Here is a 14764-nt window from a genome sequence, read left to right on the forward strand (position 1 = left end):
GGACCTATATTTGTACAAATGTGTATACATACATACATGCATATAGTGTATAATACAACATGTGTGTATGTATGTAATCAGAGCTCCATTTTTGAAAATGAAATTTAAATGTAAATAATAAATATAAACAAATGAATGAATGAATAAATGAATGAATGAACAAATCTTACCCCACCTCTCCAGCCTTCAGTTATGTCTATGTGTCAAATTTGGTGGAACACAGAGGTGGGGCAAGGTAGAAAGTAAATCAAATTCTAAGAAGAACAAAAGAAGAAAGGCTCGAAGAGCTGGGAGCAGGGCTAATAAACCTGAGAACTAGAAATACATACAGGGAATTCAATTCAATTTAGCAAGAACTTGGTAACTATTATATAAGAAGTATTATTCTAAGCACAGAGGTTACTATAAAAAAATTGAAAGAGTACTATATCTCAAAGAAATGACAAGGGAAATGGGTGGGAAGGAAGGAGGAATCTCCACATATGTAAACGTAAGTAAAAACCAGTTTCAGGGAAGAGGGATTATACTATCAACTGGAGAGAATAGGAAAGGATTAATTTAAAGAGGTGACCTGAGCTGAGATTTGAAGGGAGTTAATAAATTTTATAGTCCTAGCTTTGAGCCTATGGGATGTCAGATAAAAAATAGTACTTAATCCAGATGAAGAGACAGGAGTCCTGATGGACAAACATGACTATTCTTAGTGAGTTAAAAAAAGAACCAAAGCTCAAAATCAACTCTTATGATTCCTATTCAAATGCCCCTGCCATGGCATTCAGTTAACTGAATCTATGTCTTTTTCTCCCCAGTAAGGGGAGAAAATTCTTTGTATCACAGAATTGTAAATTCTTTGATTGCAGAAGCCATGTCTTATTTATTCCTTCCTGCCCCCCAGCCCCTTAGTGTTTTACAGATAAGATAATAAAATCACAGATTTAGAACTGCAAGAGATCTTAAATGTCATCAAGTCTTTCCCTCTTATTTTATAAATGAGGAAAATAAGGCCCAAAAATAAGTGAAATGGTTAGCATTACATAGTCAGTGTCTGAAGTGGAATTTGAAACTAGGTCTTCCTGATTCTCAGTCTATGGCCCTAACCACTAGGCTATCTATACCTTTGGTCCTTCTTTCATATTTGTTGAAGTGAAGTGTGGTTTAGTAGCAAAAGTACCAATTTGGGATTAAGAGTATATGATTTCAAATTTCGCTTCAAATTCCCATCACTTGTGTAAATTTGAATAAATTGCAACCTCCAAAGGTCTTAGTACCTTCTGTAAAATAAAAATTTTGGATTTGATTCCCTCTGTATTTACTTAACATCTATAAATCTGTGATCCTAATTACCAACATTGGGTTGAATGGCCAAAGTTTGTGGCTGATTAAAGCAAATAATTCTAGTAGGATTTTACAGGAAGGCAATCAGCAAGTTATCAGAGAAAACCTAAACCATGAAAGACAGTCCTGTTGGGTAGAGTATTGGGCCTGGAGTCAGGAAGACCTAGGTCTAAATCTTACCTCAGATACTTAGTAGCTATGTGACCTTCAGTACATCGCTTCACCTCTTGATGCCTCAGTTTTCTCAACTGTAAAAAAGGGGATAATAATAGTGCTGATCTCTCAGGGTTGTTGTGGGGATCAAATGAGATAGTATTTTCAAAGCACTTAGAAAAATTCCCAGCATTTAGTAGGTGCTATATAAATGGTAACTATTATTAACATGAAGTTATGTTCAAAAATTTTTCAGAAGATGTATTCCTTCATTCTTGGTCTGCATTTGCAAGTATCCCTGCCCATCACATAAATTACTTTAATCTACTTTGATGAACAAAGATGCTGATGGTTTTACACTCTAATTATAAACATCCGCAGCTTGACTCTGGTGTCCTGAAAGACAAGGGACTTTGATGAAGGCAAGGCAGCTGGCATGATTAAAATGACTTTGGACATTTCAAGGAAAGAAAATGGATGCACCCCACCCTGACCTTCACTCCTCTGCAGGCATCCCTTTGTTAGCAAAGTCCAATATGCTAATCAAAGCTGTTTGAAAAACACCATAGCATTTGTACTGTTTTCAATAGGCCTGGTCTGATTTACTAAGGTGTAGTGCAGATTCCTCTAGTCAAAATCCAAGGACCATATGGGATCCAAGCAGAAAAAGAAATATGTCCTCTTGTTCAACCGGGACTTTTGGAATTTTCATATGGAATCAAGTAAAACAAATGTAACAGATCTATACTTATGTTATTTTTTGAGCTTATAATCAGTAAACAATTATTAAACAGCTACTATGTGCAAGGCACTATGCTAAGCACTGGAGATACAAAATATTCTATATGTCCTGAATTTATTTATGTGTGTGTGTGTGTGTGTGTGTGTGTGTGTGTGTGTGTGCATTCTTCTACTCTAATCTATCACAGCAGAAAGAAAGTCCTTTGAGAGCAGGGATTATTTCAGTTTTGTTTTTGTGTCCCAAGTGCTTGGTATAGTTTTTTTTTTCATATAGTAAGTACTTAATAAATGTTTGTTCATTTGAATTGAATGTTCCATTACCACACCAGCTCCCTTGTTTCATCTTCTGAGCATTATCTTCTTTAAATCTAAGTAGAATGATGTGTTCCCTATATATCCACAGTATTCTTTTTAGCATAGAAGTTCTCACTATGCAATCCACAGAGACCCAAGAGATCTACTGATAGATTTCAAGGGTTCCCTGGGCATGGATGAGGAAAAAAATCATATTTATTTCAATATAATTATTTTCTTTTATAATCCACTGTATTATAATGTATGCATTTAAATATATTATTCTGAGAAAACATCCAAGGGCATCATTACACTGTTTGAGGGGTCCATACCAAAACAAATAAACAAACAAACAGGTTAAAGACTTCTTATTTAGACACATTTCTCTTTTCTTTATCTAGGTTGCTTCTATTGGATTATCTTTCTCAGAAGAATCTGTAGGTCATAGAATCCTACTCTATCCTTTCTCTATGTATACCTATAATTTGAGCTGTGTGTGAAACTATACCTGATTTCTTTTCCCTTGCTATCATAAATTTTAAGATGGACTGGTCGTTTGGTACCAAGATGTCCATCATTTTTAATTGCAGGAAACAGTTCCTCTTTGTTATCCGGAATCAGATCCAGAAAAGATATACCTTTCATGGCTTCTTCCTTTGAAGAATCAATTACATGAACTTCCTACTTGCTAAGGGATCTATATCTTCTTTCTTTGAAGAATCAATGACATGAACTTCCTACTTTCTAAGGGAGCTAGATCTCTGACATACAATAAAGATCATGCTTTATACATCAAAGAGAAGGCCTCTTCTCTCCAGCCCTCAGACCTACTGTTTGGTCCCACTAATGAACTTCTCCCCTTTCTTCTCTATCTTTATGTTACTAGTGGTAGAGTAGTAGTGAGCCTAAGGGAGAACTTAAAAGTATAAAAGCTGGCTTTGTATAACAGTTTTCAGGTACAGTAAATACAGTTGTTTTCCATGACAGTGAGTACCAGTCCCCAACATGCCATGCATAACTTTATACCCTGAGGAACACTGAAAAAATTATGGTTTGATATAACTACCTGGACAATGCTTTTCACAAAATTCTGATACAGACAAATAGTTTCTGTAGCTATCAAATTTGCAATTTATTGACTACTCCTATGTTTAGTATATTGTCATATCTTCCTAGATAGCATATTCCATTCTTTTGCACACTATGTCAAGAGGCTAACAGAAGAACCTTTTCACAGCAAATACATTTTTAAAGTTTTTCCACAAAATGGAGATTCAATGAAATCAAAAAAATTCATATAAAAAAACTTATGTGATATATTGAGTTTATTTTTAGACCTACTAGTTGACTCCTTTTTTTTCTGTCCTAATTTCTGGGGACTTAGATCAATGCTTATATTCATTTTATTGAAAAAGAGATGTTCTACAATCCTCTATGCGGCAAATCTCAGTCTATTTTACTTCCTTAAGACTTTTGTTTCATCAGTTTTTCTACCTCTTTTGCATCTTTAATCTGTTCTAGCCATTAGTTCTTTTTCCCTGCCTATAAATATGTTCTAGTTTCACTTATTTTTTTCTCCCTTAACTTTCAATACGGTCTCACTTTCCTTCTTTTCACCACCAGCAGTGTGGTATACTCTCCTTGCCCCTTCTTCCTCACCATGACTTCTTTGTTTTTTTTAATCTGACCTCTCTCCCTACCCTCTACCTCCAAGAACTCTACTGAGTCTAGTCTCATAGAGATCTTCTTTGACCTAATCTATTCATGTTATTTTCCTTGGCTTTCTGTCCTTCTGCTGACGGCCTCCCCACCTGGTTCCATGGCTACCTATATGGATTGGAAGGTCTCTTGTTTCAGCTAAATGCTCAAGTGTTTACTGATTGTGTTACACACACACACACACACACACACACACACACACATTTTAGGGATTTTGAGCTACTCAGTTCTGTTTAACCACATACATAAAATTAATACTTTTACAAAGGAGTATTTACTTCATAAGCAAAACAAGAATAGACCTACAAATATTCACCTTAACATGTGAGGGGCATAAATCCCCCCACTCCACCCCCACACACATCCTTGAGTATATAACTTAATTTAGTTCCTACATAGCATTAGTTCCTCTGAGTTCTGTTTCTTCTCCCAAACCCAGGCTTGCATCCCAGATCCTAGTTTCTCAAAACTTCTATGCTGGAAAGGTTTCAACTTTCAGCCTCAAATTCTAGAGTCCAATGCTACCTCCTTATATCCAGAATTGAAAAAAAAAAGAACAATGAAAAATAAACCAGATCAAAACCCCAAGCCCATTTCTGGGCCTTCTGGTTTGGGGGAAGGAGATTGCTCTGGACCTTCCTCTAAGTGAACTGTATTCATGCCATTATTGTGAGGGTGTGCATCCACATCCTTCATGCCTTGAAGTCACCTCTGGAAAAAGACAGCAACTGTGCCTTAGCCAGGTAGATTTAACTATTCTTCTAGTTCCAACTATAGCCAATGAAAAGATGCTGCTCTCTACCACATTGTCCGCTAAATTAGAATGTCTTGTTCCAGATGTAGATATCTAGACTCTCCCATATTGAAGCATACATCTTATGTGGTCTGAGCATGTGCAAACCCTTGTTACATGTAGCATTTGCTACTAGATACAATCTCCTTGAAATATTCCCTTCTGTTGACTTTCATGACACTGAAATATTCCAATATGCTTCTGCTTCTAACTTCACTCTCTTTTTTTCTGCTGAATCCTTCTTTTCCTCCCATTTCTTAAATGCTGGATAACCCTTAATGCCCAGTCCTTCACCTTCTTTTATTCCTGTTTGTCTATCTATACATGTATACTATCCCTCAATGATCATGGCCATGTCTGTGACTTTAAATAATATAACTGCTACATGAGTAGCTCATAATCAACATCTCCAATCACAACTTCTCTATTAAGCTTTAATTTTCTATTTCCAGCTATCTGCTTGGACTTTTGTTTCTCTTGGACTGATAATTTTTACCTTGAAATTAAATTGTCCATTTCCTTCACTGGATTTTTGTGAAGAAAACCATTTTTCAATCATAAGGTGCTACATGTGTTATGATTATTACATTTAAAGAAAATATTATTATAATAATTTGTATATATAGGGTACTTAATAATGTTTGTGGAATTGAACTGAATTCTCTTCCAAGCAGCTCCTTCTCATTGAACTCCCTATTCCTGCCATAGTCTGCTCATAACCGCCAAGTCATGTTTGTTTCCTCCCTTCTCCTAAATGTATTCAGTAACCAAGTCCTGGAGATTGCTTTCTGGTAATACTACTTGCTTCTATCACTTCCATTCAATTCTTATTGCCTCCCTAGTTTGGGCCAATATTATTTCATATATGAATCATTAATATGATGTTGTGATAGTTTGTTTCAGCATCTTCCCATTTCCATCTGTGCTAAACATGAGATTATCCCTGTTTGCAAATCGTAAAACTCCATTAAAGTCTTCTTAAAAATAAGTACTATACTTTCCCTGAAATCCCAGGTCTTACACAACATGGCCCCAGCATTTCTTTTTGTTTTATCTATCACTACCTTGTCATTTGTACCACACAGTCAACTGGTATTTATAACATAGGTTTTCTTTGTTTCCTTTGTTCATTCCATTCCATTTACCTAATTCCTTCTTTGCCACATAGAAATATGAATTTGCCTATCGATTTCAAGATATGGTCTCTACACCAACATCTCTATGAAGCTTCCTTTTTCTAGCTTCCTTCACTCTGAGATATTTCTCCTTTGTACTATTATCTCCTCTGTGGGAGGATAAGCTACTCATTCAACCTCATCACCATGTTTCTGACCAAAGTAAGTATAGCCTCTCCCTCAGCTTCCTTTTTGCTCTGATTGGAGGCCTAGAGGGTGGAATGTCAAACTCTTCCTAATGCCTTCCTTTATAAAGGATCCAGACTGGACTTCCAGCTCACTTCATTCATCTCAGGTCTGTTTGATTGCAACTCCAAGGAACAAGATTTCCCCTTCACACCTTTTATCTCCAGGCTTTCCAGACTTCTTTTGTGTGTTGTCTCCTTGAGGGCAGGGACTGCCTTTTTCTTATTTGTATCACCAGTGCTTAGCAAAGTGTCTGGAACATAATAGGGGTTTAATAAATGTTTATTAAGTTAAACTGAATTGAAATGTTCTTATAACCCTCTTCATGTACTTCCTTATTGCCCCGCTGTTATTTCAATACAACAAAAAATAATTAAGCATTCTGATAGTCACTAAGGATACAAAGCCAAAAATGAAATAGTTCTTGCACTTGAACTTTCATTGTTATAGTGGCTTGATCATGTACTGAAATGAGTTCAGTATTAGGTAATCAGAGGGATAGATTTGACTGAGAAATGGAAATTGCAGTCAAATGTTTGTAATATATATATATATATATATATATATATGTATATTACACACACATATACATACATATGTAATATATACATACATATTTAACATATATGCATACATGCATAATATGTATAATAATACACATACATATATAATATATACAAACACATAAACATACACATACACATAGACACATACATATGCTTTAGGGATCTTTGTTGTTGTTATTGGTATAATTTTGTTATGTATGACTTTGGGCAAGTTGCTTAACCTTTCTGGAATTCAGCTTGCCATTAATACAATGCAATGGTTAGATTATTTTTTGACAAATAGTAGATAACAATTAAATATTTCTTGAATTAATGAATAACTGAATGATTGCACTGAACAGAAGAATAAGCCCCACCATCAAGTGAACAGAGTAGTTTAAGTTTCAAAAAAAAAAAAACTTAAGAATACAAACTAGAGAGAAGAGGACTTCTTATTCAACAAGAACTTACAAGGAAACTAGACTAGTTTGATAGAAAATCATTTTTAGACTAAAAGCTTATCCATGTACCACAAATAGCTCCAAATGCATGGGACCTAAATGTAAAATGCCACATCATTTTAAAAAATAGAGTAAAACTCGTCACAGGCATAGTTAGGAAGATGATTCATAATCAAATAAAGAATAGGAAAAATGATAAAAGAGAAAGTAAACAATTTTGATTATATAAAATTCAAAAGACTATAGAAATAAATAAATAAAACTGGAAAAAAATAAAAGTTTAGAAAGGAAATATTTTTCTATCAAAATCTATGCTTAGTCTGATAATTTTATGTGATTTATGTGATAAGTTTATCACTTAGACTGTGTAAGGGCAAGAACACTAATGTAGTGCTGATAGAGCTGTGAATTCATCTGTCTATTATGTAAAATAATTTAGAATTATATCAATAAAGTTCATACACTTTCAATCAGAAATATTACTACTGGGCATCGATTCACAGGAGAATAAAGTCAAAAAGAGAGTCCTTATATTCCCTATATACTAAATTTTGTAGCAGATTTTTTTTTTCTGTTTTAGCAAAACACAAAACCAAAAATTCTGGAAACAAAGTTCATGCTTAGAAATTGGGGAATGGCTAATCAACTTTTGCTTTTTTAATCAATACAATGTTATTATACTATAAGGAGATGACCAGAGGTTATTCTGATACATATGAAGAGAAATATGAATTCAGAGAGGTGAATAAAAGGCAGAATCTAGAGTAATGATAGAGAGATGATAATGTGTGAGTTTAAAAAAAAGTAAAAGTCAGAGCTTAAAATAAATGGTGCAACCAAATTTGGTCTTAGAAAAGAAATAATGAGACACTTCTTGCTGATAGAAAGGTGGAGAATTACTTTTAAGGAGAGTTAAATATGCCAATAGGTTGCATGATTTGTTGATTGGCTTTGTTTTCCTTTATTGCTTGGGTAGAAATTTTGTGGAGCAGACTGAATATAACAGAGGTTATGGAACAGAAACCAAAAGGTATCGACATTTTTTTAATGATTGAATAAATAAAAATGAAATGAGAAGACAGATAAATCAAGATATAAATATATGATTATATAGTTAGGGTACTTGACTCCATAGAGCACCAACTTTCAATAGACCTGGTTGGCAAGTTTCACAACAACCATAATGAATCCTGTGTGAACAGGAGAGTATCCTCCTACTTAGAGTTCAGTCCTCAAACTTGAATTGGTGGGTAGAACAAAAAAAAAATGAATAGAAGCAAAGGTCAGATTTCCTGAATTATCTGGTCCTGGGAATCCCAACTTTCTCCTTACTCCTTAAGATATTAGAGGTCTGAAGAAGACCACAGCTCTAAACCTTGACCTTCAATTCCCATATATGGTAAGAAGTCACGTGACACCTGCAAGGGAATGGGATGAACAGTAAAATGTATCCAGGACCCCATCGGGATGGAACAAAAAGAGGATGTTCCACAGTTTCAGGAGACAGAACTAGACAGAGAGGCAGAGAAGGATGATTTCCAATGAATGAGACCACTGAATATTAGCATTGCTATCAGTGCTCTCTCAATTTTCCAGCATGGGCAAAGCCCAACTTGCTGAACCCTAGTTACTAATCTCCCTGGCTCTGCCACTTAACTTTCTTGACTATAAGCAATAATTATTTCATGAAAATTTCAGTTTCCTCCTCTCTAATATAATGGTATTGAACTCTATGATCTCTAATATTCCTTTTAACTCTAAATGTATGATTGCATGAATAAAAGGACCTAGAAGTGGATGGGGTCATTTTATGTGGCTATACAGGCCATTTTTTTTTATCTTAAAGAATAAATGGCTCTTTGAGCCTTTATCTTAACACGTTAAGTTCAGAGAGAAAGTAAATAGAAATAGTAAAAAAGATAAATTTCAACTAATAGGAAACTTTCAGTATAAGAAATGATACTTTGCAATTAGTGCTTAAATTAACTAGAACCCTAACAGATTAAGTATTATATTTGTAGTCACATAAATACAAAAGAAAGATGATTAATATTATTAGAGTTAATTAAAGGGAGGAAATAATAGTGATTTTAACTAACTCTACAGTTTTCCCATAAAATATACTAACATGCATTAAAATTATCTCTTCTTTAAAGTAATAAGAGAACACTAAAATAATACCATAATAGTTATTAATTCCTTTGCCATTTAATGTAATAACATTAATCATGGTGAGTCCACTCATATTGTTACTACTCTTATAATACATTCAACAAGATTGCCCTTGTAATCTAACATTAATTAACTGAACCATTGTTTTAAATGATTAATAAGATTATAGAATTTACCCAATATCACATAAGAAACATATATATTGTATGTATGAGTGTATGTAATTGTTATTGTTTGCTCCTATTTTAGCAAAAGATTTTAAGCAGCATTGGAGTTTTATCTCTCTGAATATAAAAATAGAAAGTAAAGTAAGATATATGGGGAATAACTGGTTTTAAGAAGAATAACCACAAGAAACATGAGGAATGAGCATGAAATTATGTAGACAATAGGCTTCAAAATTAAATATTAAGAAGAAAATACATCTTTGTGGAACAATTCAATAAAATAATTAGATCTAGAGTGAAAATATTTTGGCATGTTCTCTAAGTAGTAGACAGCTTCTATAAAATATCCTTGACATATTATATTTCCAACTAAACTTGGTTGTCTCCAAGGCATTGACCTGGGCATTCTTCTTTTCTTCTCTATACTACTTCACTTGATAATCTCCTCAGCTCCCACGTTTTCGATTACCATCTCTATGCTGATGATTCTCAGATCTACTTATCCAGCCCTAACCTTTCAACTTGCATTTTCAACTGCCTATTAGAGATCTCAAACAAATGTCCTATAGACATCTAGGAATCAACATGTTGAAAATTTAACTCATCTTTCCCTGAAAACTTGTCTCTTTCCTAACTTTCCTGTTACTGTGAAGGATACTAACATCCTCCCAGTAAGGTACCCAGGCTAACTGTCATTCCCTTATTTAATAAAATCCACTGGATCTCTATCACTTTCAGAAGCAAATAGAAATTATTCGTTTGGCATGCACAGCCCTTTACAACCTGGTACCCTCCTAACCTTTTAGTTTCCTTTTACCTTACCAGTACCACATACTCTCTGATCCAGTGACACTGCCCTTCTTGTTGTTCCTCAAATAAGATTCTCCATTTCTTAACTTGAGGAATTTTCATTGAGATTTTCATGTGCCTGGAATACACAGACTGTCATTTGTTTTTCTTTATATCCCCTAAGCTTAGCAAGTATTTGATTTTTAGTAGTTGCTTAGTAAATATTTATTAATTTAGTTTAACAAGATACAAACAGATAACAAAAGAAATAAAAACTTATGTTGGATAAAAGAAAAGCCAGCATTATTGTTTTCTATTGAAATGTTCATTGGGGAAATCCATAGAACTAGAAATTTTAAAAAAGAATGGGGAAGATATGACTCATTTAATGCTATTTTAAAGGATACAACTCAGAAGAATAGGTAAAACTTACATGGAGGCACATTTTGATTCAGTTTAAGGCCAGGTTTTCTAATAATTAAAGTAATTCAAAGATGGAAAAAATATTTGAGAAAATAGAGAGAATCACATATAATGTTTATGAGAGACTGGGTTACCACCTGTGAAGGATATAGTAGAAATAAGTGCTTCTTTTTTGGAGAAGTCAGAAGAGGTTACCTTTAAGATCCTTTCTAATAATTGGACTACTATTTTGTTACCAATTAATTAGTGAGATTTTGTAATATATTATCTGACTCATTATGCCATTAGAAAGCATGATTTTAGAGAAAAGATGCAGAAAAGATGAAGTGTAATTGAAAAACATATTTCTTAAATTGAAAAAATATGCATAACTTAGGATCCTTGGGAGAACATATAACTAGTTTTAATGCCATCTCTGTGCAGTAATGCTAGAAATAGATTGTTACATAATAGTATACTTTTAGAGTTTGAAGCTATTACAGCATCCACCTACAGCCATTACTTTTCCTCTATAGTCTCAAATGTTATCTCAATGAAAAGGCCAGGGGTTAGAGAGAATATTAGATTATGAGATCCCTAAGATCCTTTTTAAGTATAAAGCCTATAATCTTTTGAATATACCAAAGGAAAGGGGAAAAGAAGGAGAGGAAATAAGCAGTTCTTACGCATTCCTCAGCTGATCCCCAGAGTCACCCAGAAAGTGTCAGACAGGACTTGAACCCAGGTCAACCTGATTACAAGTCCTGCTATTTATCCATTCTATAAAGAAATAAGGCAATATTTGGAAAGCAATAGATGTCTCTCCTTTGTATATTTTCTCTCCAAATACTTGTGTCCTTTTAATACTGAAAAGTGATTTAATTGCTCCTTTGCATCAAAGGGGATGAGTGAAGGTATCCTAGAACACGGGTTTGTGTGTGTGTGTGTGTGTGCACACTCATGCATATATGTATATATGTGTGTTTGTGTGTAGGTGTGTATATATACAGGCAATATGTATAGATATGTAAATATATGTACTTATAAGTATATAGATATAGATATATTTCTGTATTGGATGTTTTAGATTAATTGTTTTACAAGGGATGATCCCATTTGAAGAGAGGAATTAAAATGAATGACATATAAAGGCAATAGGGATCAATAAAACACACACACAAAAAAAAAAGATCAGAAGAACATTAGAAGTACATTTACCCAGCATGCATTCACTTTGATCTGGTATATTCTCCATTATCTTGACTGTGAATGGAGAGACAGAAAGAGAACATGTACCTTTGGGATATCTCTAATGATGACTTTCAGAGCAGCCCTACTTCTAAAGGTGATTTCAAAGAGGAGTACTTGGTGTTTAAATATGCTGACAGCTTAGGTAAGAGTCACAACCTCTTCAAGAGAAGTCACCAGGAAGCTATTCAAGGTAGAGATTACACACAACTGTAATGGGCTTCCCAGATCCGTTAACTAATTAGCTTATGAGAAAAGAATGGTTATTATCTGATTGATCTCTTAGATCATATAATATTACTATTTTATTTATAAAGTTGAGTAAATGTAAATTGTAGGAAATATTAAAATTGTTACCATTATTGTTATTATTTTGGTGCTAATTTGTAAACTTGTGATGGAGCATGAAGTAGTAATTGAGACTTATTATCTTGCCTTCATTAGGAGAGAACAACTGTTAGTGTGTTTGGTCTATGGAGGAGGAGGAATAGAGGATGATCACAAATCTCCTTTTTCTATGCAGTACAAGTATCTATTAAAAAAAATTCCATCTCTGCTCATTTTCAGAACTATCAAGTTCTAGATTTTAGAAATGTCACAGTGATTTTGTACTTGAAGCCCATTTTGGACTTGAAGCCCAAAATGCTTTTTTTTGTTTTGTTTTTTGTTTTTATTTGCAGAGTTCCTTTCTTATATTTAGGTATTTATATATATATATATAATTATATATATATATAAAATAATATATATAATAATTATATATATAATAATATATAATATATGAATAATATAATATATTATTATATAATATATAACATATAATATATATATAATATAATAATATAATATATTATTTATATAATATATAAATAATTATATATATATATATATAATTCCCAGCCCAAGACAACTTGGAAGATCAACAGGAAATGTCTGTTGTATCAAGGTGAGAGAGGAGTGCAGTCAAGCAGAGGCCTCACTAGCACAGTCTTAGCCCCAGCAAACCAGGAGCAGGTCATAGGAGTGACTGAATCTATGGAGGGCATGGCTGCTTCCTGAGCTCTCAGTCCACAGACAGTAAGGGGGTCAGACAATTGGTCAGAAGGAGATTACAGGGGTCTTTTTGCTAGCACTGAGGCAGTACTCTGTTTCTTTGTCCAAACTCAGATCCAGGTTTCAGTCTTGAGTGGCAGTGTCAGGGTGAGGAGGAGCACTAGAATGTCAGAGCTTGTGGATACAGTGAAGAGGGGACCCTTCTCACAGTTACAGGGCAGAAAAGAGTATTTATGATCACTCACAGACCAGAGCACAGGCCAGCAGAGGAGTAAACACCTCTTCTTAGATCATACCACCTTAGAAGAACTGAAAATTTTCAGGTCCCTAGAAATATCTCTGAAAACAATTGCACAAAACACCAGAGGCTTGGGATAGTGTACCCTCCACCCTGGAAGCAGAACCCTACTTAGAAAAAGAGTTAAAAGTCAAATGATAGGCTGAAACAATTGGCAAACAATGGGGAAAAAAGCTTCGACTATAGAAAGTTATTATGGTGACGAGGAGGATCAAAACAAACACTCAGAAGAAGACAATAAAGTCAAAGTTCCTACATTCAAAACATCCAAGAAAAATATGAACTAAGTTCAGGTGATGGAAGAACTCAAAAAGGATTTTGAAAATCATGTAAGAGAAGTAGAGAAAAATGGGAAGAGAAATGAGAGTGATGCAAGAAAATAATGAAAAATGAATAAATAAGTTGGTAGATACACACACACACACACACACAAACACACACACATACACACACACACTAATACTGAAGAAAATAACACCTTAAAAAACAACCTAGGCCAAATGGCAAAAGAGGTCCAAAAAGCCAATGAGGAGAAGAATACCTTAAAAAGCAGAATAGGTCAAATGAAAAAGGAAGTCCAAAAGCTTACTAAAGAAAATAATTCCTTAAAAATTAGAATTGAGCAAATGGAAGCTAATGACTTTATGAGAAATCAAGAAACAATAAAAAACAAAGGATAAAAAAGAAAACTGTGAAATCTCTCATTGGAAAAGCAACTGAACTGGAAAAGAGATCCAAGAGAGATAATCTGAGAATTATTGGACTGTCTGAAAGCCATGGTTAAAAAAAGATCCTTTTTTTTTTTTGAAGAAGTTATCAAGGAAAATTGCCCTGATATTCTAGAACCAGAGGGGATAATAGAACTCAAAAGACTCCACCAATCACCTCTCAAAAGAGATTCCAAAATGAAAACTGTTAGGAATATTATAACCAAGTTCCAGAGTTCCCAGGTAAAGAAGAATACATTGCAAGAAGCCAGAAAGAAACAATTCAAGTCTTGTGTAGCCACAGTCAGGATTACATAAGATTTAGCAGCTTCTACATTAAAGAACCAGAGGGCTTGAAATATGATATTCTAATGGGCAAAGGATCTAGGATTACAGTCAAGAATCACCTACCCAGCAAAACTGAGTATAATCCTTCAGGGGGAAAAATGGTCATTCAATATGATAGAAGACTTTCAAGTGTTCTTGATGAAAATAACAGAGCTGAACAGAAAATTTGACTTTCAAA

The sequence above is a fragment of the Vombatus ursinus genome, unplaced genomic scaffold (genome assembly GCF_900497805.2).
Source record: "Vombatus ursinus unplaced genomic scaffold, bare-nosed wombat genome assembly UNPS02015089.1, whole genome shotgun sequence".
Taxonomy (NCBI): domain Eukaryota; kingdom Metazoa; phylum Chordata; class Mammalia; order Diprotodontia; family Vombatidae; genus Vombatus; species Vombatus ursinus.